Consider the following 18986-nt stretch of genomic DNA (forward strand, 5'->3'; position numbering starts at 1 on the left):
TGTGTCTACGCGGATGCAACCTGCGCCCCTCTCGTGAGCCTTGCGTAACGAACGTAACGGGTTACGACGATGCCTAGCTTCGTATGAATATCAGAGGAATGGTATTTGAAGCTGAAAGTAACTCTGAAATGAAATAAATGTGTTGTTTTGGAATTTTAGGTGTACATCGATATCGTGTGAGATGTGTAGGAAAGCAGCAGCTGTGCTAACTAAATGCAAATAATGGTCGCTAATGCGGTGCGTTTCCAGCTGAAGATCTCCGATTCACTAGTCCATAAGAACAAAGTACCCGAAAAGCGCGCTAGGAGGCGCCTCCTTAGCTCAGTGGCAGAGCGCTGGTCTAGTAAACCAGAGGTCGTGATTTCGATCCTCACAGGAGGCAAATGAATTTTGTAAAAGCCCCTCCCACCGTGGCCCTTTCGAAAAAAGCGGTCAAGGATAAAACAAATTATAAATGGGTGCGGTATTTAAGAAATGCTCTCGCAAATGAATAGTGCGAATGGTGCTATTAAAGTAGGCACCAGAAACTGCTGCTTTTGGGAGTCTCCGGAAAATGCCGACGTGAAATACTTAGTTCTTGTGATGTATTTTCTACCCCTGATACAGACCCTCGCGGCTGTCGTCGTCGTCGTCGGCGCCGCCGCCGCTTTGGTAATAGCGGCAACTCGCCATTGTATCTCATAGGGTGAGGTACCTTCTGCAACCGACTGAGATGGCACTAAGCGATTGAAGCTGATTTGCACGCTCTTGTTTGATGAGCGTCATAAGGGCTTGAATGTAACTTGCGATGGGACACAGCAAGAAGTAGCGTCGCATTTTTAGTACTGAAATTGGAGAATTGCGTCAAAGATGGTAAATTCATTCCGGGAAGTGCACAAATGGCGGTAATGAGGTGTGTTTGGGGAAGCGTATTGCGCCAGTGACCGTGTGGCCTAATGGATAAGGCGTCGGACTTCGGATCCGAAGATTGCAGGTTCGAATCCTGTCACGGTCGAGTTTTTCCAGTTCTGCAAAAGATGCATGCTGTTTTACTGTGTTGTTTGAGTACTACAAAACTAGTTGAAAGTTGCTGCTGTCCGCTTCCTGGCTGCAAACCGGCGTCTACCTGAAGCTCAAGCAAGACAAGGGTGATGTGTAGCGAAATTTTCGGCACAGAGCCGTTCAGGAGAGTTTTTGTTGGAACTACTGCGTCTGATTCAGGGCCCAAGAGCTACGCCACAGGCGTCTGCGCACAGTCGAGCATGTGTGTTGAATAATGGTGCTGATAGCCACGTATCATTTGAAGCAGATTTGATGCCTTTCGGAGACAATTTTTCATTGAATGGGATTGTAGCTCATTTGTGGCAGCAGGAGATAAGCTGTAGTCAAAAGGATCTTCCATAGATGGTCGCAGGTCCCATCAGTATTGTATGGCTCGTAAAGCATTGTGTGGAGCCCGGCTAGCTCAGTCGGTAGAGCATGAGACTCTTAATCTCAGGGTCGTGGGTTCGAGCCCCACGCTGGGCGGCGCAAAATTTTGTGTCTACGCGGATGCAACCTGCGCCCCTCTCGTGAGCCTTGCGTAACGAACGTAACGGGTTACGACGATGCCTAGCTTCGTATGAATATCAGAGGAATGGTATTTGAAGCTGAAAGTAACTCTGAAATGAAATAAATGTGTTGTTTTGGAATTTTAGGTGTACATCGATATCGTGTGAGATGTGTAGGAAAGCAGCAGCTGTGCTAACTAAATGCAAATAATGGTCGCTAATGCGGTGCGTTTCCAGCTGAAGATCTCCGATTCACTAGTCCATAAGAACAAAGTACCCGAAAAGCGCGCTAGGAGGCGCCTCCTTAGCTCAGTGGCAGAGCGCTGGTCTAGTAAACCAGAGGTCGTGAGTTCGATCCTCACAGGAGGCAAATGAATTTTGTAAAAGCCCCTCCCACCGTGGCCCTTTCGAAAAAAGCGGTCAAGGATAAAACAATTTATAAATGGGTGCGGTATTTAAGAAATGCTCTCGCAAATGAATAGTGCGAATGGTGCTATTAAAGTAGGCACCAGAAACTGCTGCTTTTGGGAGTCTCCGGAGAATGCCGACGTGAAATACTTAGTTCTTGTGATGTATTTTCTACCCCTGATAGAGACCCTCGCGGCTGTCGTCGTCGTCGGCGCCGCCGCCGCTTTGGTAATAGCGGCAACTCGCCATTGTATCTCATAGGGTGAGGTACCTTCTGCAACCGACTGAGATGGCACCAAGCGATTGAAGCTGATTTGCACGCTCTTGTTTGATGAGCGTCATAAGGGCTTGAATGTAACTTGCGATGGGACACAGCAAGAAGTAGCGTCGCATTTTTAGTACTGAAATTGGAGAATTGCGTCAAAGATGGTAAATTCATTCCGGGAAGTGCACAAATGGCGGTAATGAGGTGTGTTTGGGGAAGCGTATTGCGCCAGTGACCGTGTGGCCTAATGGATAAGGCGTCGGACTTCGGATCCAAAGATTGCAGGTTCGAATCCTGTCACGGTCGAGTTTTTCCAGTTCTGCAAAAGATGCATGCTGTTTTACTGTGTTGTTTGAGTACTACAAAACTAGTTGAAAGTTGCTGCTGTCCGCTTCCTGGCTGCAAACCGGCGTCTACCTGAAGCTCAAGCAAGACAAGGGTGATCTGTAGCGAAATTTTCGGCACAGAGCCGTTCAGGAGAGTTTTTGTTGGAACTACTGCGTCTGATTCAGGGCCCAAGAGCTACGCCACAGGCGTCTGCGCACAGTCGAGCATGTGTGTTGAATAATGGTGCTGATAGCCACGTATCATTTGAAGCAGATTTGATGCCTTTCGGAGACAATTTTTCATTGAATGGGATTGTAGCTCATTTGTGGCAGCAGGAGATAAGCTGTAGTCAAAAGGATCTTCCATAGATGGTCGCAGGTCCCATCAGTATTGTATGGCTCGTAAAGCATTGTGTGGAGCCCGGCTAGCTCAGTCGGTAGAGCATGAGACTCTTAATCTCAGGGTCGTGGGTTCGAGCCCCACGCTGGGCGGCGCAAAATTTTGTGTCTACGCGGATGCAACCTGCGCCCCTCTCGTGAGCCTTGCGTAACGAACGTAACGGGTTACGACGATGCCTAGCTTCGTATGAATATCAGAGGAATGGTATTTGAAGCTGAAAGTAACTCTGAAATGAAATAAATGTGTTGTTTTGGAATTTTAGGTGTACATCGATATCGTGTGAGATGTGTAGGAAAGCAGCAGCTGTGCTAACTAAATGCAAATAATGGTCGCTAATGCGGTGCGTTTCCAGCTGAAGATCTCCGATTCACTAGTCCATAAGAACAAAGTACCCGAAAAGCGCGCTAGGAGGCGCCTCCTTAGCTCAGTGGCAGAGCGCTGGTCTAGTAAACCAGAGGTCGTGATTTCGATCCTCACAGGAGGCAAATGAATTTTGTAAAAGCCCCTCCCACCGTGGCCCTTTCGAAAAAAGCGGTCAAGGATAAAACAAATTATAAATGGGTGCGGTATTTAAGAAATGCTCTCGCAAATGAATAGTGCGAATGGTGCTATTAAAGTAGGCACCAGAAACTGCTGCTTTTGGGAGTCTCCGGAAAATGCCGACGTGAAATACTTAGTTCTTGTGATGTATTTTCTACCCCTGATACAGACCCTCGCGGCTGTCGTCGTCGTCGTCGGCGCCGCCGCCGCTTTGGTAATAGCGGCAACTCGCCATTGTATCTCATAGGGTGAGGTACCTTCTGCAACCGACTGAGATGGCACTAAGCGATTGAAGCTGATTTGCACGCTCTTGTTTGATGAGCGTCATAAGGGCTTGAATGTAACTTGCGATGGGACACAGCAAGAAGTAGCGTCGCATTTTTAGTACTGAAATTGGAGAATTGCGTCAAAGATGGTAAATTCATTCCGGGAAGTGCACAAATGGCGGTAATGAGGTGTGTTTGGGGAAGCGTATTGCGCCAGTGACCGTGTGGCCTAATGGATAAGGCGTCGGACTTCGGATCCGAAGATTGCAGGTTCGAATCCTGTCACGGTCGAGTTTTTCCAGTTCTGCAAAAGATGCATGCTGTTTTACTGTGTTGTTTGAGTACTACAAAACTAGTTGAAAGTTGCTGCTGTCCGCTTCCTGGCTGCAAACCGGCGTCTACCTGAAGCTCAAGCAAGACAAGGGTGATGTGTAGCGAAATTTTCGGCACAGAGCCGTTCAGGAGAGTTTTTGTTGGAACTACTGCGTCTGATTCAGGGCCCAAGAGCTACGCCACAGGCGTCTGCGCACAGTCGAGCATGTGTGTTGAATAATGGTGCTGATAGCCACGTATCATTTGAAGCAGATTTGATGCCTTTCGGAGACAATTTTTCATTGAATGGGATTGTAGCTCATTTGTGGCAGCAGGAGATAAGCTGTAGTCAAAAGGATCTTCCATAGATGGTCGCAGGTCCCATCAGTATTGTATGGCTCGTAAAGCATTGTGTGGAGCCCGGCTAGCTCAGTCGGTAGAGCATGAGACTCTTAATCTCAGGGTCGTGGGTTCGAGCCCCACGCTGGGCGGCGCAAAATTTTGTGTCTACGCGGATGCAACCTGCGCCCCTCTCGTGAGCCTTGCGTAACGAACGTAACGGGTTACGACGATGCCTAGCTTCGTATGAATATCAGAGGAATGGTATTTGAAGCTGAAAGTAACTCTGAAATGAAATAAATGTGTTGTTTTGGAATTTTAGGTGTACATCGATATCGTGTGAGATGTGTAGGAAAGCAGCAGCTGTGCTAACTAAATGCAAATAATGGTCGCTAATGCGGTGCGTTTCCAGCTGAAGATCTCCGATTCACTAGTCCATAAGAACAAAGTACCCGAAAAGCGCGCTAGGAGGCGCCTCCTTAGCTCAGTGGCAGAGCGCTGGTCTAGTAAACCAGAGGTCGTGAGTTCGATCCTCACAGGAGGCAAATGAATTTTGTAAAAGCCCCTCCCACCGTGGCCCTTTCGAAAAAAGCGGTCAAGGATAAAACAATTTATAAATGGGTGCGGTATTTAAGAAATGCTCTCGCAAATGAATAGTGCGAATGGTGCTATTAAAGTAGGCACCAGAAACTGCTGCTTTTGGGAGTCTCCGGAGAATGCCGACGTGAAATACTTAGTTCTTGTGATGTATTTTCTACCCCTGATAGAGACCCTCGCGGCTGTCGTCGTCGTCGGCGCCGCCGCCGCTTTGGTAATAGCGGCAACTCGCCATTGTATCTCATAGGGTGAGGTACCTTCTGCAACCGACTGAGATGGCACTAAGCGATTGAAGCTGATTTGCACGCTCTTGTTTGATGAGCGTCATAAGGGCTTGAATGTAACTTGCGATGGGACACAGCAAGAAGTAGCGTCGCATTTTTAGTACTGAAATTGGAGAATTGCGTCAAAGATGGTAAATTCATTCCGGGAAGTGCACAAATGGCGGTAATGAGGTGTGTTTGGGGAAGCGTATTGCGCCAGTGACCGTGTGGCCTAATGGATAAGGCGTCGGACTTCGGATCCAAAGATTGCAGGTTCGAATCCTGTCACGGTCGAGTTTTTCCAGTTCTGCAAAAGATGCATGCTGTTTTACTGTGTTGTTTGAGTACTACAAAACTAGTTGAAAGTTGCTGCTGTCCGCTTCCTGGCTGCAAACCGGCGTCTACCTGAAGCTCAAGCAAGACAAGGGTGATCTGTAGCGAAATTTTCGGCACAGAGCCGTTCAGGAGAGTTTTTGTTGGAACTACTGCGTCTGATTCAGGGCCCAAGAGCTACGCCACAGGCGTCTGCGCACAGTCGAGCATGTGTGTTGAATAATGGTGCTGATAGCCACGTATCATTTGAAGCAGATTTGATGCCTTTCGGAGACAATTTTTCATTGAATGGGATTGTAGCTCATTTGTGGCAGCAGGAGATAAGCTGTAGTCAAAAGGATCTTCCATAGATGGTCGCAGGTCCCATCAGTATTGTATGGCTCGTAAAGCATTGTGTGGAGCCCGGCTAGCTCAGTCGGTAGAGCATGAGACTCTTAATCTCAGGGTCGTGGGTTCGAGCCCCACGCTGGGCGGCGCAAAATTTTGTGTCTACGCGGATGCAACCTGCGCCCCTCTCGTGAGCCTTGCGTAACGAACGTAACGGGTTACGACGATGCCTAGCTTCGTATGAATATCAGAGGAATGGTATTTGAAGCTGAAAGTAACTCTGAAATGAAATAAATGTGTTGTTTTGGAATTTTAGGTGTACATCGATATCGTGTGAGATGTGTAGGAAAGCAGCAGCTGTGCTAACTAAATGCAAATAATGGTCGCTAATGCGGTGCGTTTCCAGCTGAAGATCTCCGATTCACTAGTCCATAAGAACGAAGTACCCGAAAAGCGCGCTAGGAGGCGCCTCCTTAGCTCAGTGGCAGAGCGCTGGTCTAGTAAACCAGAGGTCGTGATTTCGATCCTCACAGGAGGCAAATGAATTTTGTAAAAGCCCCTCCCACCGTGGCCCTTTCGAAAAAAGCGGTCAAGGATAAAACAAATTATAAATGGGTGCGGTATTTAAGAAATGCTCTCGCAAATGAATAGTGCGAATGGTGCTATTAAAGTAGGCACCAGAAACTGCTGCTTTTGGGAGTCTCCGGAAAATGCCGACGTGAAATACTTAGTTCTTGTGATGTATTTTCTACCCCTGATACAGACCCTCGCGGCTGTCGTCGTCGTCGTCGGCGCCGCCGCCGCTTTGGTAATAGCGGCAACTCGCCATTGTATCTCATAGGGTGAGGTACCTTCTGCAACCGACTGAGATGGCACTAAGCGATTGAAGCTGATTTGCACGCTCTTGTTTGATGAGCGTCATAAGGGCTTGAATGTAACTTGCGATGGGACACAGCAAGAAGTAGCGTCGCATTTTTAGTACTGAAATTGGAGAATTGCGTCAAAGATGGTAAATTCATTCCGGGAAGTGCACAAATGGCGGTAATGAGGTGTGTTTGGGGAAGCGTATTGCGCCAGTGACCGTGTGGCCTAATGGATAAGGCGTCGGACTTCGGATCCGAAGATTGCAGGTTCGAATCCTGTCACGGTCGAGTTTTTCCAGTTCTGCAAAAGATGCATGCTGTTTTACTGTGTTGTTTGAGTACTACAAAACTAGTTGAAAGTTGCTGCTGTCCGCTTCCTGGCTGCAAACCGGCGTCTACCTGAAGCTCAAGCAAGACAAGGGTGATCTGTAGCGAAATTTTCGGCACAGAGCCGTTCAGGAGAGTTTTTGTTGGAACTACTGCGTCTGATTCAGGGCCCAAGAGCTACGCCACAGGCGTCTGCGCACAGTCGAGCATGTGTGTTGAATAATGGTGCTGATAGCCACGTATCATTTGAAGCAGATTTGATGCCTTTCGGAGACAATTTTTCATTGAATGGGATTGTAGCTCATTTGTGGCAGCAGGAGATAAGCTGTAGTCAAAAGGATCTTCCATAGATGGTCGCAGGTCCCATCAGTATTGTATGGCTCGTAAAGCATTGTGTGGAGCCCGGCTAGCTCAGTCGGTAGAGCATGAGACTCTTAATCTCAGGGTCGTGGGTTCGAGCCCCACGCTGGGCGGCGCAAAATTTTGTGTCTACGCGGATGCAACCTGCGCCCCTCTCGTGAGCCTTGCGTAACGAACGTAACGGGTTACGACGATGCCTAGCTTCGTATGAATATCAGAGGAATGGTATTTGAAGCTGAAAGTAACTCTGAAATGAAATAAATGTGTTGTTTTGGAATTTTAGGTGTACATCGATATCGTGTGAGATGTGTAGGAAAGCAGCAGCTGTGCTAACTAAATGCAAATAATGGTCGCTAATGCGGTGCGTTTCCAGCTGAAGATCTCCGATTCACTAGTCCATAAGAACAAAGTACCCGAAAAGCGCGCTAGGAGGCGCCTCCTTAGCTCAGTGGCAGAGCGCTGGTCTAGTAAACCAGAGGTCGTGAGTTCGATCCTCACAGGAGGCAAATGAATTTTGTAAAAGCCCCTCCCACCGTGGCCCTTTCGAAAAAAGCGGTCAAGGATAAAACAAATTATAAATGGGTGCGGTATTTAAGAAATGCTCTCGCAAATGAATAGTGCGAATGGTGCTATTAAAGTAGGCACCAGAAACTGCTGCTTTTGGGAGTCTCCGGAGAATGCCGACGTGAAATACTTAGTTCTTGTGATGTATTTTCTACCCCTGATAGAGACCCTCGCGGCTGTCGTCGTCGTCGGCGCCGCCGCCGCTTTGGTAATAGCGGCAACTCGCCATTGTATCTCATAGGGTGAGGTACCTTCTGCAACCGACTGAGATGGCACTAAGCGATTGAAGCTGATTTGCACGCTCTTGTTTGATGAGCGTCATAAGGGCTTGAATGTAACTTGCGATGGGACACAGCAAGAAGTAGCGTCGCATTTTTAGTACTGAAATTGGAGAATTGCGTCAAAGATGGTAAATTCATTCCGGGAAGTGCACAAATGGCGGTAATGAGGTGTGTTTGGGGAAGCGTATTGCGCCAGTGACCGTGTGGCCTAATGGATAAGGCGTCGGACTTCGGATCCAAAGATTGCAGGTTCGAATCCTGTCACGGTCGAGTTTTTCCAGTTCTGCAAAAGATGCATGCTGTTTTACTGTGTTGTTTGAGTACTACAAAACTAGTTGAAAGTTGCTGCTGTCCGCTTCCTGGCTGCAAACCGGCGTCTACCTGAAGCTCAAGCAAGACAAGGGTGATCTGTAGCGAAATTTTCGGCACAGAGCCGTTCAGGAGAGTTTTTGTTGGAACTACTGCGTCTGATTCAGGGCCCAAGAGCTACGCCACAGGCGTCTGCGCACAGTCGAGCATGTGTGTTGAATAATGGTGCTGATAGCCACGTATCATTTGAAGCAGATTTGATGCCTTTCGGAGACAATTTTTCATTGAATGGGATTGTAGCTCATTTGTGGCAGCAGGAGATAAGCTGTAGTCAAAAGGATCTTCCATAGATGGTCGCAGGTCCCATCAGTATTGTATGGCTCGTAAAGCATTGTGTGGAGCCCGGCTAGCTCAGTCGGTAGAGCATGAGACTCTTAATCTCAGGGTCGTGGGTTCGAGCCCCACGCTGGGCGGCGCAAAATTTTGTGTCTACGCGGATGCAACCTGCGCCCCTCTCGTGAGCCTTGCGTAACGAACGTAACGGGTTACGACGATGCCTAGCTTCGTATGAATATCAGAGGAATGGTATTTGAAGCTGAAAGTAACTCTGAAATGAAATAAATGTGTTGTTTTGGAATTTTAGGTGTACATCGATATCGTGTGAGATGTGTAGGAAAGCAGCAGCTGTGCTAACTAAATGCAAATAATGGTCGCTAATGCGGTGCGTTTCCAGCTGAAGATCTCCGATTCACTAGTCCATAAGAACAAAGTACCCGAAAAGCGCGCTAGGAGGCGCCTCCTTAGCTCAGTGGCAGAGCGCTGGTCTAGTAAACCAGAGGTCGTGATTTCGATCCTCACAGGAGGCAAATGAATTTTGTAAAAGCCCCTCCCACCGTGGCCCTTTCGAAAAAAGCGGTCAAGGATAAAACAAATTATAAATGGGTGCGGTATTTAAGAAATGCTCTCGCAAATGAATAGTGCGAATGGTGCTATTAAAGTAGGCACCAGAAACTGCTGCTTTATCCTCCTCTCTTGGCAGGTCCCCGGACTCGCACACGCTTAGTGAACATTCGCGCGCCGGAGATCATCGCCTTCTGTGTCTCGTGTGTGTGCCGCCGTTTAGTGTTTTTGGTGTCCGCCGTCCCACTACTACGTTCACTTGTGCCGTCGGATTCGTCAGTGTTGTGTGCGCCGTGCCAATGTGTTCTCAGTGTTGTTATCGTCACGTGTGAACGACTCCGTGTTTTTTGTGTCTATGTGACATCTTTCTTTTGCCCGTCACTTTGTTTCATTGTCTTTCTCCGTTTTTCTACTTTTGTGAAACGCTGTGGCTGAAGAGCGGCGTAGTGTGCCGCTGCCAGCCTACTTGCTTTGTACAAGTATTAAAATAACAATAAAGTAAAAAAAAAAAAAAAAAAAACTGCTGCTTTTGGGAGTCTCCGGAGAATGCCGACGTGAAATACTTAGTTCTTGTGATGTATTTTCTACCCCTGATACAGACCCTCGCGGCTGTCGTCGTCGTCGGCGCCGCCGCCGCTTTGGTAATAGCGGCAACTCGCCATTGTATCTCATAGGGTGAGGTACCTTCTGCAACCGACTGAGATGGCACTAAGCGATTGAAGCTGATTTGCACGCTCTTGTTTGATGAGCGTCATAAGGGCTTGAATGTAACTTGCGATGGGACACAGCAAGAAGTAGCGTCGCATTTTTAGTACTGAAATTGGAGAATTGCGTCAAAGATGGTAAATTCATTCCGGGAAGTGCACAAATGGCGGTAATGAGGTGTGTTTGGGGAAGCGTATTGCGCCAGTGACCGTGTGGCCTAATGGATAAGGCGTCGGACTTCGGATCCGAAGATTGCAGGTTCGAATCCTGTCACGGTCGAGTTTTTCCAGTTCTGCAAAAGATGCATGCTGTTTTACTGTGTTGTTTGAGTACTACAAAACTAGTTGAAAGTTGCTGCTGTCCGCTTCCTGGCTGCAAACCGGCGTCTACCTGAAGCTCAAGCAAGACAAGGGTGATCTGTAGCGAAATTTTCGGCACAGAGCCGTTCAGGAGAGTTTTTGTTGGAACTACTGCGTCTGATTCAGGGCCCAAGAGCTACGCCACAGGCGTCTGCGCACAGTCGAGCATGTGTGTTGAATAATGGTGCTGATAGCCACGTATCATTTGAAGCAGATTTGATGCCTTTCGGAGACAATTTTTCATTGAATGGGATTGTAGCTCATTTGTGGCAGCAGGAGATAAGCTGTAGTCAAAAGGATCTTCCATAGATGGTCGCAGGTCCCATCAGTATTGTATGGCTCGTAAAGCATTGTGTGGAGCCCGGCTAGCTCAGTCGGTAGAGCATGAGACTCTTAATCTCAGGGTCGTGGGTTCGAGCCCCACGCTGGGCGGCGCAAAATTTTGTGTCTACGCGGATGCAACCTGCGCCCCTCTCGTGAGCCTTGCGTAACGAACGTAACGGGTTACGACGATGCCTAGCTTCGTATGAATATCAGAGGAATGGTATTTGAAGCTGAAAGTAACTCTGAAATGAAATAAATGTGTTGTTTTGGAATTTTAGGTGTACATCGATATCGTGTGAGATGTGTAGGAAAGCAGCAGCTGTGCTAACTAAATGCAAATAATGGTCGCTAATGCGGTGCGTTTCCAGCTGAAGATCTCCGATTCACTAGTCCATAAGAACAAAGTACCCGAAAAGCGCGCTAGGAGGCGCCTCCTTAGCTCAGTGGCAGAGCGCTGGTCTAGTAAACCAGAGGTCGTGAGTTCGATCCTCACAGGAGGCAAATGAATTTTGTAAAAGCCCCTCCCACCGTGGCCCTTTCGAAAAAAGCGGTCAAGGATAAAACAAATTATAAATGGGTGCGGTATTTAAGAAATGCTCTCGCAAATGAATAGTGCGAATGGTGCTATTAAAGTAGGCACCAGAAACTGCTGCTTTTGGGAGTCTCCGGAGAATGCCGACGTGAAATACTTAGTTCTTGTGATGTATTTTCTACCCCTGATAGAGACCCTCGCGGCTGTCGTCGTCGTCGGCGCCGCCGCCGCTTTGGTAATAGCGGCAACTCGCCATTGTATCTCATAGGGTGAGGTACCTTCTGCAACCGACTGAGATGGCACTAAGCGATTGAAGCTGATTTGCACGCTCTTGTTTGATGAGCGTCATAAGGGCTTGAATGTAACTTGCGATGGGACACAGCAAGAAGTAGCGTCGCATTTTTAGTACTGAAATTGGAGAATTGCGTCAAAGATGGTAAATTCATTCCGGGAAGTGCACAAATGGCGGTAATGAGGTGTGTTTGGGGAAGCGTATTGCGCCAGTGACCGTGTGGCCTAATGGATAAGGCGTCGGACTTCGGATCCAAAGATTGCAGGTTCGAATCCTGTCACGGTCGAGTTTTTCCAGTTCTGCAAAAGATGCATGCTGTTTTACTGTGTTGTTTGAGTACTACAAAACTAGTTGAAAGTTGCTGCTGTCCGCTTCCTGGCTGCAAACCGGCGTCTACCTGAAGCTCAAGCAAGACAAGGGTGATCTGTAGCGAAATTTTCGGCACAGAGCCGTTCAGGAGAGTTTTTGTTGGAACTACTGCGTCTGATTCAGGGCCCAAGAGCTACGCCACAGGCGTCTGCGCACAGTCGAGCATGTGTGTTGAATAATGGTGCTGATAGCCACGTATCATTTGAAGCAGATTTGATGCCTTTCGGAGACAATTTTTCATTGAATGGGATTGTAGCTCATTTGTGGCAGCAGGAGATAAGCTGTAGTCAAAAGGATCTTCCATAGATGGTCGCAGGTCCCATCAGTATTGTATGGCTCGTAAAGCATTGTGTGGAGCCCGGCTAGCTCAGTCGGTAGAGCATGAGACTCTTAATCTCAGGGTCGTGGGTTCGAGCCCCACGCTGGGCGGCGCAAAATTTTGTGTCTACGCGGATGCAACCTGCGCCCCTCTCGTGAGCCTTGCGTAACGAACGTAACGGGTTACGACGATGCCTAGCTTCGTATGAATATCAGAGGAATGGTATTTGAAGCTGAAAGTAACTCTGAAATGAAATAAATGTGTTGTTTTGGAATTTTAGGTGTACATCGATATCGTGTGAGATGTGTAGGAAAGCAGCAGCTGTGCTAACTAAATGCAAATAATGGTCGCTAATGCGGTGCGTTTCCAGCTGAAGATCTCCGATTCACTAGTCCATAAGAACAAAGTACCCGAAAAGCGCGCTAGGAGGCGCCTCCTTAGCTCAGTGGCAGAGCGCTGGTCTAGTAAACCAGAGGTCGTGATTTCGATCCTCACAGGAGGCAAATGAATTTTGTAAAAGCCCCTCCCACCGTGGCCCTTTCGAAAAAAGCGGTCAAGGATAAAACAAATTATAAATGGGTGCGGTATTTAAGAAATGCTCTCGCAAATGAATAGTGCGAATGGTGCTATTAAAGTAGGCACCAGAAACTGCTGCTTTTGGGAGTCTCCGGAAAATGCCGACGTGAAATACTTAGTTCTTGTGATGTATTTTCTACCCCTGATACAGACCCTCGCGGCTGTCGTCGTCGTCGTCGGCGCCGCCGCCGCTTTGGTAATAGCGGCAACTCGCCATTGTATCTCATAGGGTGAGGTACCTTCTGCAACCGACTGAGATGGCACTAAGCGATTGAAGCTGATTTGCACGCTCTTGTTTGATGAGCGTCATAAGGGCTTGAATGTAACTTGCGATGGGACACAGCAAGAAGTAGCGTCGCATTTTTAGTACTGAAATTGGAGAATTGCGTCAAAGATGGTAAATTCATTCCGGGAAGTGCACAAATGGCGGTAATGAGGTGTGTTTGGGGAAGCGTATTGCGCCAGTGACCGTGTGGCCTAATGGATAAGGCGTCGGACTTCGGATCCGAAGATTGCAGGTTCGAATCCTGTCACGGTCGAGTTTTTCCAGTTCTGCAAAAGATGCATGCTGTTTTACTGTGTTGTTTGAGTACTACAAAACTAGTTGAAAGTTGCTGCTGTCCGCTTCCTGGCTGCAAACCGGCGTCTACCTGAAGCTCAAGCAAGACAAGGGTGATCTGTAGCGAAATTTTCGGCACAGAGCCGTTCAGGAGAGTTTTTGTTGGAACTACTGCGTCTGATTCAGGGCCCAAGAGCTACGCCACAGGCGTCTGCGCACAGTCGAGCATGTGTGTTGAATAATGGTGCTGATAGCCACGTATCATTTGAAGCAGATTTGATGCCTTTCGGAGACAATTTTTCATTGAATGGGATTGTAGCTCATTTGTGGCAGCAGGAGATAAGCTGTAGTCAAAAGGATCTTCCATAGATGGTCGCAGGTCCCATCAGTATTGTATGGCTCGTAAAGCATTGTGTGGAGCCCGGCTAGCTCAGTCGGTAGAGCATGAGACTCTTAATCTCAGGGTCGTGGGTTCGAGCCCCACGCTGGGCGGCGCAAAATTTTGTGTCTACGCGGATGCAACCTGCGCCCCTCTCGTGAGCCTTGCGTAACGAACGTAACGGGTTACGACGATGCCTAGCTTCGTATGAATATCAGAGGAATGGTATTTGAAGCTGAAAGTAACTCTGAAATGAAATAAATGTGTTGTTTTGGAATTTTAGGTGTACATCGATATCGTGTGAGATGTGTAGGAAAGCAGCAGCTGTGCTAACTAAATGCAAATAATGGTCGCTAATGCGGTGCGTTTCCAGCTGAAGATCTCCGATTCACTAGTCCATAAGAACAAAGTACCCGAAAAGCGCGCTAGGAGGCGCCTCCTTAGCTCAGTGGCAGAGCGCTGGTCTAGTAAACCAGAGGTCGTGAGTTCGATCCTCACAGGAGGCAAATGAATTTTGTAAAAGCCCCTCCCACCGTGGCCCTTTCGAAAAAAGCGGTCAAGGATAAAACAAATTATAAATGGGTGCGGTATTTAAGAAATGCTCTCGCAAATGAATAGTGCGAATGGTGCTATTAAAGTAGGCACCAGAAACTGCTGCTTTTGGGAGTCTCCGGAGAATGCCGACGTGAAATACTTAGTTCTTGTGATGTATTTTCTACCCCTGATAGAGACCCTCGCGGCTGTCGTCGTCGTCGTCGGCGCCGCCGCCGCTTTGGTAATAGCGGCAACTCGCCATTGTATCTCATAGGGTGAGGTACCTTCTGCAACCGACTGAGATGGCACTAAGCGATTGAAGCTGATTTGCACGCTCTTGTTTGATGAGCGTCATAAGGGCTTGAATGTAACTTGCGATGGGACACAGCAAGAAGTAGCGTCGCATTTTTAGTACTGAAATTGGAGAATTGCGTCAAAGATGGTAAATTCATTCCGGGAAGTGCACAAATGGCGGTAATGAGGTGTGTTTGGGGAAGCGTATTGCGCCAGTGACCGTGTGGCCTAATGGATAAGGCGTCGGACTTCGGATCCAAAGATTGCAGGTTCGAATCCTGTCACGGTCGAGTTTTTCCAGTTCTGCAAAAGATGCATGCTGTTTTACTGTGTTGTTTGAGTACTACAAAACTAGTTGAAAGTTGCTGCTGTCCGCTTCCTGGCTGCAAACCGGCGTCTACCTGAAGCTCAAGCAAGACAAGGGTGATCTGTAGCGAAATTTTCGGCACAGAGCCGTTCAGGAGAGTTTTTGTTGGAACTACTGCGTCTGATTCAGGGCCCAAGAGCTACGCCACAGGCGTCTGCGCACAGTCGAGCATGTGTGTTGAATAATGGTGCTGATAGCCACGTATCATTTGAAGCAGATTTGATGCCTTTCGGAGACAATTTTTCATTGAATGGGATTGTAGCTCATTTGTGGCAGCAGGAGATAAGCTGTAGTCAAAAGGATCTTCCATAGATGGTCGCAGGTCCCATCAGTATTGTATGGCTCGTAAAGCATTGTGTGGAGCCCGGCTAGCTCAGTCGGTAGAGCATGAGACTCTTAATCTCAGGGTCGTGGGTTCGAGCCCCACGCTGGGCGGCGCAAAATTTTGTGTCTACGCGGATGCAACCTGCGCCCCTCTCGTGAGCCTTGCGTAACGAACGTAACGGGTTACGACGATGCCTAGCTTCGTATGAATATCAGAGGAATGGTATTTGAAGCTGAAAGTAACTCTGAAATGAAATAAATGTGTTGTTTTGGAATTTTAGGTGTACATCGATATCGTGTGAGATGTGTAGGAAAGCAGCAGCTGTGCTAACTAAATGCAAATAATGGTCGCTAATGCGGTGCGTTTCCAGCTGAAGATCTCCGATTCACTAGTCCATAAGAACAAAGTACCCGAAAAGCGCGCTAGGAGGCGCCTCCTTAGCTCAGTGGCAGAGCGCTGGTCTAGTAAACCAGAGGTCGTGAGTTCGATCCTCACAGGAGGCAAATGAATTTTGTAAAAGCCCCTCCCACCGTGGCCCTTTCGAAAAAAGCGGTCAAGGATAAAACAAATTATAAATGGGTGCGGTATTTAAGAAATGCTCTCGCAAATGAATAGTGCGAATGGTGCTATTAAAGTAGGCACCAGAAACTGCTGCTTTATCCTCCTCTCTTGGCAGGTCCCCGGACTCGCACACGCTTAGTGAACATTCGCGCGCCGGAGATCATCGCCTTCTGTGTCTCGTGTGTGTGCCGCCGTTTAGTGTTTTTGGTGTCCGCCGTCCCACTACTACGTTCACTTGTGCCGTCGGATTCGTCAGTGTTGTGTGCGCCGTGCCAATGTGTTCTCAGTGTTGTTATCGTCACGTGTGAACGACTCCGTGTTTTTTGTGTCTATGTGACATCTTTCTTTTGCCCGTCACTTTGTTTCATTGTCTTTCTCCGTTTTTCTACTTTTGTGAAACGCTGTGGCTGAAGAGCGGCGTAGTGTGCCGCTGCCAGCCTACTTGCTTTGTACAAGTATTAAAATAACAATAAAGTAAAAAAAAAAAAAAAAAAAACTGCTGCTTTTGGGAGTCTCCGGAGAATGCCGACGTGAAATACTTAGTTCTTGTGATGTATTTTCTACCCCTGATACAGACCCTCGCGGCTGTCGTCGTCGTCGGCGCCGCCGCCGCTTTGGTAATAGCGGCAACTCGCCATTGTATCTCATAGGGTGAGGTACCTTCTGCAACCGACTGAGATGGCACTAAGCGATTGAAGCTGATTTGCACGCTCTTGTTTGATGAGCGTCATAAGGGCTTGAATGTAACTTGCGATGGGACACAGCAAGAAGTAGCGTCGCATTTTTAGTACTGAAATTGGAGAATTGCGTCAAAGATGGTAAATTCATTCCGGGAAGTGCACAAATGGCGGTAATGAGGTGTGTTTGGGGAAGCGTATTGCGCCAGTGACCGTGTGGCCTAATGGATAAGGCGTCGGACTTCGGATCCGAAGATTGCAGGTTCGAATCCTGTCACGGTCGAGTTTTTCCAGTTCTGCAAAAGATGCATGCTGTTTTACTGTGTTGTTTGAGTACTACAAAACTAGTTGAAAGTTGCCGCTGTCCGCTTCCTGGCTGCAAACCGGCGTCTACCTGAAGCTCAAGCAAGACAAGGGTGATCTGTAGCGAAATTTTCGGCACAGAGCCGTTCAGGAGAGTTTTTGTTGGAACTACTGCGTCTGATTCAGGGCCCAAGAGCTACGCCACAGGCGTCTGCGCACAGTCGAGCATGTGTGTTGAATAATGGTGCTGATAGCCACGTATCATTTGAAGCAGATTTGATGCCTTTCGGAGACAATTTTTCATTGAATGGGATTGTAGCTCATTTGTGGCAGCAGGAGATAAGCTGTAGTCAAAAGGATCTTCCATAGATGGTCGCAGGTCCCATCAGTATTGTATGGCTCGTAAAGCATTGTGTGGAGCCCGGCTAGCTCAGTCGGTAGAGCATGAGACTCTTAATCTCAGGGTCGTGGGTTCGAGCCCCACGCTGGGCGGCGCAAAATTTTGTGTCTACGCGGATGCAACCTGCGCCCCTCTCGTGAGCCTTGCGTAACGAACGTAACGGGTTACGACGATGCCTAGCTTCGTATGAATATCAGAGGAATGGTATTTGAAGCTGAAAGTAACTCTGAAATGAAATAAATGTGTTGTTTTGGAATTTTAGGTGTACATCGATATCGTGTGAGATGTGTAGGAAAGCAGCAGCTGTGCTAACTAAATGCAAATAATGGTCGCTAATGCGGTGCGTTTCCAGCTGAAGATCTCCGATTCACTAGTCCATAAGAACAAAGTACCCGAAAAGCGCGCTAGGAGGCGCCTCCTTAGCTCAGTGGCAGAGCGCTGGTCTAGTAAACCAGAGGTCGTGAGTTCGATCCTCACAGGAGGCAAATGAATTTTGTAAAAGCCCCTCCCACCGTGGCCCTTTCGAAAAAAGCGGTCAAGGATAAAACAAATTATAAATGGGTGCGGTATTTAAGAAATGCTCTCGCAAATGAATAGTGCGAATGGTGCTATTAAAGTAGGCACCAGAAACTGCTGCTTTCATTAGAGGGTTGGATTCCCTCACTTCCTCATCGAGGACTCGCACTGCCTGGGCTACTCTCAGGGTGTACCTTCGACGTGGAAGAGCTCCACTCGTGCTTGTCGCGTTGTTGCCCGTCTGCACGCCGTCACTGCTGCCCGCCGCCGCTGCCGCTTGGTCGCCGTCTGTCGGTGCTCGCCGCCGCCGCCGCCGCCGCTTGGTCGCCGTCTGTCGGTGCTCGCCGCCGCCGCCGCCGCCGCCGCCGCCGCCGCTTGGTCGCCGTCTGTCGGTGCTCGCCGCCGCCGCCGTCGTCGTCTGTTCGCCGCCGCCCTGTGCTTGCCGAAGCCGCCGCCGCCGCTTGGTCGCCGTCTGTCGGTGCTCGCCGCTTCCTCTTCTGCCGCCGCCACCTGGTCGCCGCTTCTTCAGCCGCCGCCGCCGCTGTCGCCGTCTCTTGGTGCTCGCCGCTTCTTCTGCCGCCGTTTCTTGGTGCTCGCCGCTTCTTCTGCCGCCGTCTCTCGGTGTTCGCTGCCGCCTGCGATCATGGACGCCCCAACTACCACCATCATCTACACCTTCACCTGCCCCCACTGTAACGTCATGGAGTGCTTCCTCTGGGATTCACCCGTCTCATGCACCTCCCCTACTCACAGTCTCCTCCCCATCTACCTCCTCTCCATCGATGTATCCCCACCTGTACGTCACTCCTGCTCCTACCCCTGTTACTGCCCCTGCTACTTCTCCCGCTACTGCCTCTGCCCCTGCTCCCAACCCCCCTCCCACTCCTGTCGCCCGCCGAGACGACTTCCCCCCTCTACCCCCTGCGACTACCACTGCTTCCCCTACCGGAGTCTCCGCCCGCCGCGCCACAGTCGCCGCCACAGAGCGCCCTACCCTCTCATCCGGTGCTCCTGCCTCACAGGAGGGCCCTGCCTCCCACCACCTCCCCATCCATCCAGTCCCTCATCCCTCCTCCCAGGCAACAC

The 18986-nt window shown here is 48.9% G+C and overlaps 34 non-coding genes across 34 annotated transcripts; all 34 read left to right on the plus strand.

Moving 5' to 3' along the window:
* The first annotated feature begins 310 nt into the window (after window positions 1-310).
* Window positions 311-382, plus strand: Trnat-agu (transfer RNA threonine (anticodon AGU)). Its single transcript has one exon. It is a non-coding gene; the product is annotated as a tRNA-Thr (tRNA).
* Window positions 383-921: 539 nt separating this feature from the next.
* Trnar-ucg (transfer RNA arginine (anticodon UCG)) lies at window positions 922-994 on the plus strand. The gene has a single exon. It is a non-coding gene; the product is annotated as a tRNA-Arg (tRNA).
* Window positions 995-1433: 439 nt separating this feature from the next.
* Window positions 1434-1506, plus strand: Trnak-cuu (transfer RNA lysine (anticodon CUU)). Its single transcript has one exon. It is a non-coding gene; the product is annotated as a tRNA-Lys (tRNA).
* A 321-nt stretch (window positions 1507-1827) lies between these two features.
* Trnat-agu (transfer RNA threonine (anticodon AGU)) lies at window positions 1828-1899 on the plus strand. The gene has a single exon. It is a non-coding gene; the product is annotated as a tRNA-Thr (tRNA).
* A 536-nt stretch (window positions 1900-2435) lies between these two features.
* On the plus strand, window positions 2436-2508 carry Trnar-ucg (transfer RNA arginine (anticodon UCG)). Its single transcript has one exon. It is a non-coding gene; the product is annotated as a tRNA-Arg (tRNA).
* A 439-nt stretch (window positions 2509-2947) lies between these two features.
* Trnak-cuu (transfer RNA lysine (anticodon CUU)) lies at window positions 2948-3020 on the plus strand. Its single transcript has one exon. It is a non-coding gene; the product is annotated as a tRNA-Lys (tRNA).
* Window positions 3021-3341: 321 nt separating this feature from the next.
* On the plus strand, window positions 3342-3413 carry Trnat-agu (transfer RNA threonine (anticodon AGU)). Its single transcript has one exon. It is a non-coding gene; the product is annotated as a tRNA-Thr (tRNA).
* A 539-nt stretch (window positions 3414-3952) lies between these two features.
* Trnar-ucg (transfer RNA arginine (anticodon UCG)) lies at window positions 3953-4025 on the plus strand. The gene has a single exon. It is a non-coding gene; the product is annotated as a tRNA-Arg (tRNA).
* Window positions 4026-4464: 439 nt separating this feature from the next.
* Trnak-cuu (transfer RNA lysine (anticodon CUU)) lies at window positions 4465-4537 on the plus strand. The gene has a single exon. It is a non-coding gene; the product is annotated as a tRNA-Lys (tRNA).
* A 321-nt stretch (window positions 4538-4858) lies between these two features.
* Trnat-agu (transfer RNA threonine (anticodon AGU)) lies at window positions 4859-4930 on the plus strand. Its single transcript has one exon. It is a non-coding gene; the product is annotated as a tRNA-Thr (tRNA).
* A 536-nt stretch (window positions 4931-5466) lies between these two features.
* Trnar-ucg (transfer RNA arginine (anticodon UCG)) lies at window positions 5467-5539 on the plus strand. The gene has a single exon. It is a non-coding gene; the product is annotated as a tRNA-Arg (tRNA).
* A 439-nt stretch (window positions 5540-5978) lies between these two features.
* On the plus strand, window positions 5979-6051 carry Trnak-cuu (transfer RNA lysine (anticodon CUU)). Its single transcript has one exon. It is a non-coding gene; the product is annotated as a tRNA-Lys (tRNA).
* A 321-nt stretch (window positions 6052-6372) lies between these two features.
* Window positions 6373-6444, plus strand: Trnat-agu (transfer RNA threonine (anticodon AGU)). Its single transcript has one exon. It is a non-coding gene; the product is annotated as a tRNA-Thr (tRNA).
* Window positions 6445-6983: 539 nt separating this feature from the next.
* Window positions 6984-7056, plus strand: Trnar-ucg (transfer RNA arginine (anticodon UCG)). Its single transcript has one exon. It is a non-coding gene; the product is annotated as a tRNA-Arg (tRNA).
* Window positions 7057-7495: 439 nt separating this feature from the next.
* Window positions 7496-7568, plus strand: Trnak-cuu (transfer RNA lysine (anticodon CUU)). Its single transcript has one exon. It is a non-coding gene; the product is annotated as a tRNA-Lys (tRNA).
* Window positions 7569-7889: 321 nt separating this feature from the next.
* Trnat-agu (transfer RNA threonine (anticodon AGU)) lies at window positions 7890-7961 on the plus strand. The gene has a single exon. It is a non-coding gene; the product is annotated as a tRNA-Thr (tRNA).
* Window positions 7962-8497: 536 nt separating this feature from the next.
* Trnar-ucg (transfer RNA arginine (anticodon UCG)) lies at window positions 8498-8570 on the plus strand. The gene has a single exon. It is a non-coding gene; the product is annotated as a tRNA-Arg (tRNA).
* Window positions 8571-9009: 439 nt separating this feature from the next.
* On the plus strand, window positions 9010-9082 carry Trnak-cuu (transfer RNA lysine (anticodon CUU)). The gene has a single exon. It is a non-coding gene; the product is annotated as a tRNA-Lys (tRNA).
* A 321-nt stretch (window positions 9083-9403) lies between these two features.
* On the plus strand, window positions 9404-9475 carry Trnat-agu (transfer RNA threonine (anticodon AGU)). Its single transcript has one exon. It is a non-coding gene; the product is annotated as a tRNA-Thr (tRNA).
* A 945-nt stretch (window positions 9476-10420) lies between these two features.
* Window positions 10421-10493, plus strand: Trnar-ucg (transfer RNA arginine (anticodon UCG)). The gene has a single exon. It is a non-coding gene; the product is annotated as a tRNA-Arg (tRNA).
* Window positions 10494-10932: 439 nt separating this feature from the next.
* Trnak-cuu (transfer RNA lysine (anticodon CUU)) lies at window positions 10933-11005 on the plus strand. Its single transcript has one exon. It is a non-coding gene; the product is annotated as a tRNA-Lys (tRNA).
* A 321-nt stretch (window positions 11006-11326) lies between these two features.
* Trnat-agu (transfer RNA threonine (anticodon AGU)) lies at window positions 11327-11398 on the plus strand. Its single transcript has one exon. It is a non-coding gene; the product is annotated as a tRNA-Thr (tRNA).
* A 536-nt stretch (window positions 11399-11934) lies between these two features.
* Window positions 11935-12007, plus strand: Trnar-ucg (transfer RNA arginine (anticodon UCG)). The gene has a single exon. It is a non-coding gene; the product is annotated as a tRNA-Arg (tRNA).
* Window positions 12008-12446: 439 nt separating this feature from the next.
* Window positions 12447-12519, plus strand: Trnak-cuu (transfer RNA lysine (anticodon CUU)). The gene has a single exon. It is a non-coding gene; the product is annotated as a tRNA-Lys (tRNA).
* Window positions 12520-12840: 321 nt separating this feature from the next.
* Window positions 12841-12912, plus strand: Trnat-agu (transfer RNA threonine (anticodon AGU)). The gene has a single exon. It is a non-coding gene; the product is annotated as a tRNA-Thr (tRNA).
* Window positions 12913-13451: 539 nt separating this feature from the next.
* Window positions 13452-13524, plus strand: Trnar-ucg (transfer RNA arginine (anticodon UCG)). Its single transcript has one exon. It is a non-coding gene; the product is annotated as a tRNA-Arg (tRNA).
* A 439-nt stretch (window positions 13525-13963) lies between these two features.
* On the plus strand, window positions 13964-14036 carry Trnak-cuu (transfer RNA lysine (anticodon CUU)). Its single transcript has one exon. It is a non-coding gene; the product is annotated as a tRNA-Lys (tRNA).
* A 321-nt stretch (window positions 14037-14357) lies between these two features.
* Window positions 14358-14429, plus strand: Trnat-agu (transfer RNA threonine (anticodon AGU)). Its single transcript has one exon. It is a non-coding gene; the product is annotated as a tRNA-Thr (tRNA).
* A 539-nt stretch (window positions 14430-14968) lies between these two features.
* Trnar-ucg (transfer RNA arginine (anticodon UCG)) lies at window positions 14969-15041 on the plus strand. Its single transcript has one exon. It is a non-coding gene; the product is annotated as a tRNA-Arg (tRNA).
* Window positions 15042-15480: 439 nt separating this feature from the next.
* Trnak-cuu (transfer RNA lysine (anticodon CUU)) lies at window positions 15481-15553 on the plus strand. The gene has a single exon. It is a non-coding gene; the product is annotated as a tRNA-Lys (tRNA).
* Window positions 15554-15874: 321 nt separating this feature from the next.
* On the plus strand, window positions 15875-15946 carry Trnat-agu (transfer RNA threonine (anticodon AGU)). The gene has a single exon. It is a non-coding gene; the product is annotated as a tRNA-Thr (tRNA).
* A 945-nt stretch (window positions 15947-16891) lies between these two features.
* Window positions 16892-16964, plus strand: Trnar-ucg (transfer RNA arginine (anticodon UCG)). The gene has a single exon. It is a non-coding gene; the product is annotated as a tRNA-Arg (tRNA).
* Window positions 16965-17403: 439 nt separating this feature from the next.
* Trnak-cuu (transfer RNA lysine (anticodon CUU)) lies at window positions 17404-17476 on the plus strand. The gene has a single exon. It is a non-coding gene; the product is annotated as a tRNA-Lys (tRNA).
* Window positions 17477-17797: 321 nt separating this feature from the next.
* Window positions 17798-17869, plus strand: Trnat-agu (transfer RNA threonine (anticodon AGU)). Its single transcript has one exon. It is a non-coding gene; the product is annotated as a tRNA-Thr (tRNA).
* Window positions 17870-18986: the final 1117 nt, after the last annotated feature.

The sequence above is a fragment of the Schistocerca nitens genome, chromosome 8, assembly GCF_023898315.1.
Source record: "Schistocerca nitens isolate TAMUIC-IGC-003100 chromosome 8, iqSchNite1.1, whole genome shotgun sequence".
In the NCBI taxonomy this organism is placed as follows: Eukaryota; Metazoa; Arthropoda; class Insecta; order Orthoptera; family Acrididae; genus Schistocerca; species Schistocerca nitens.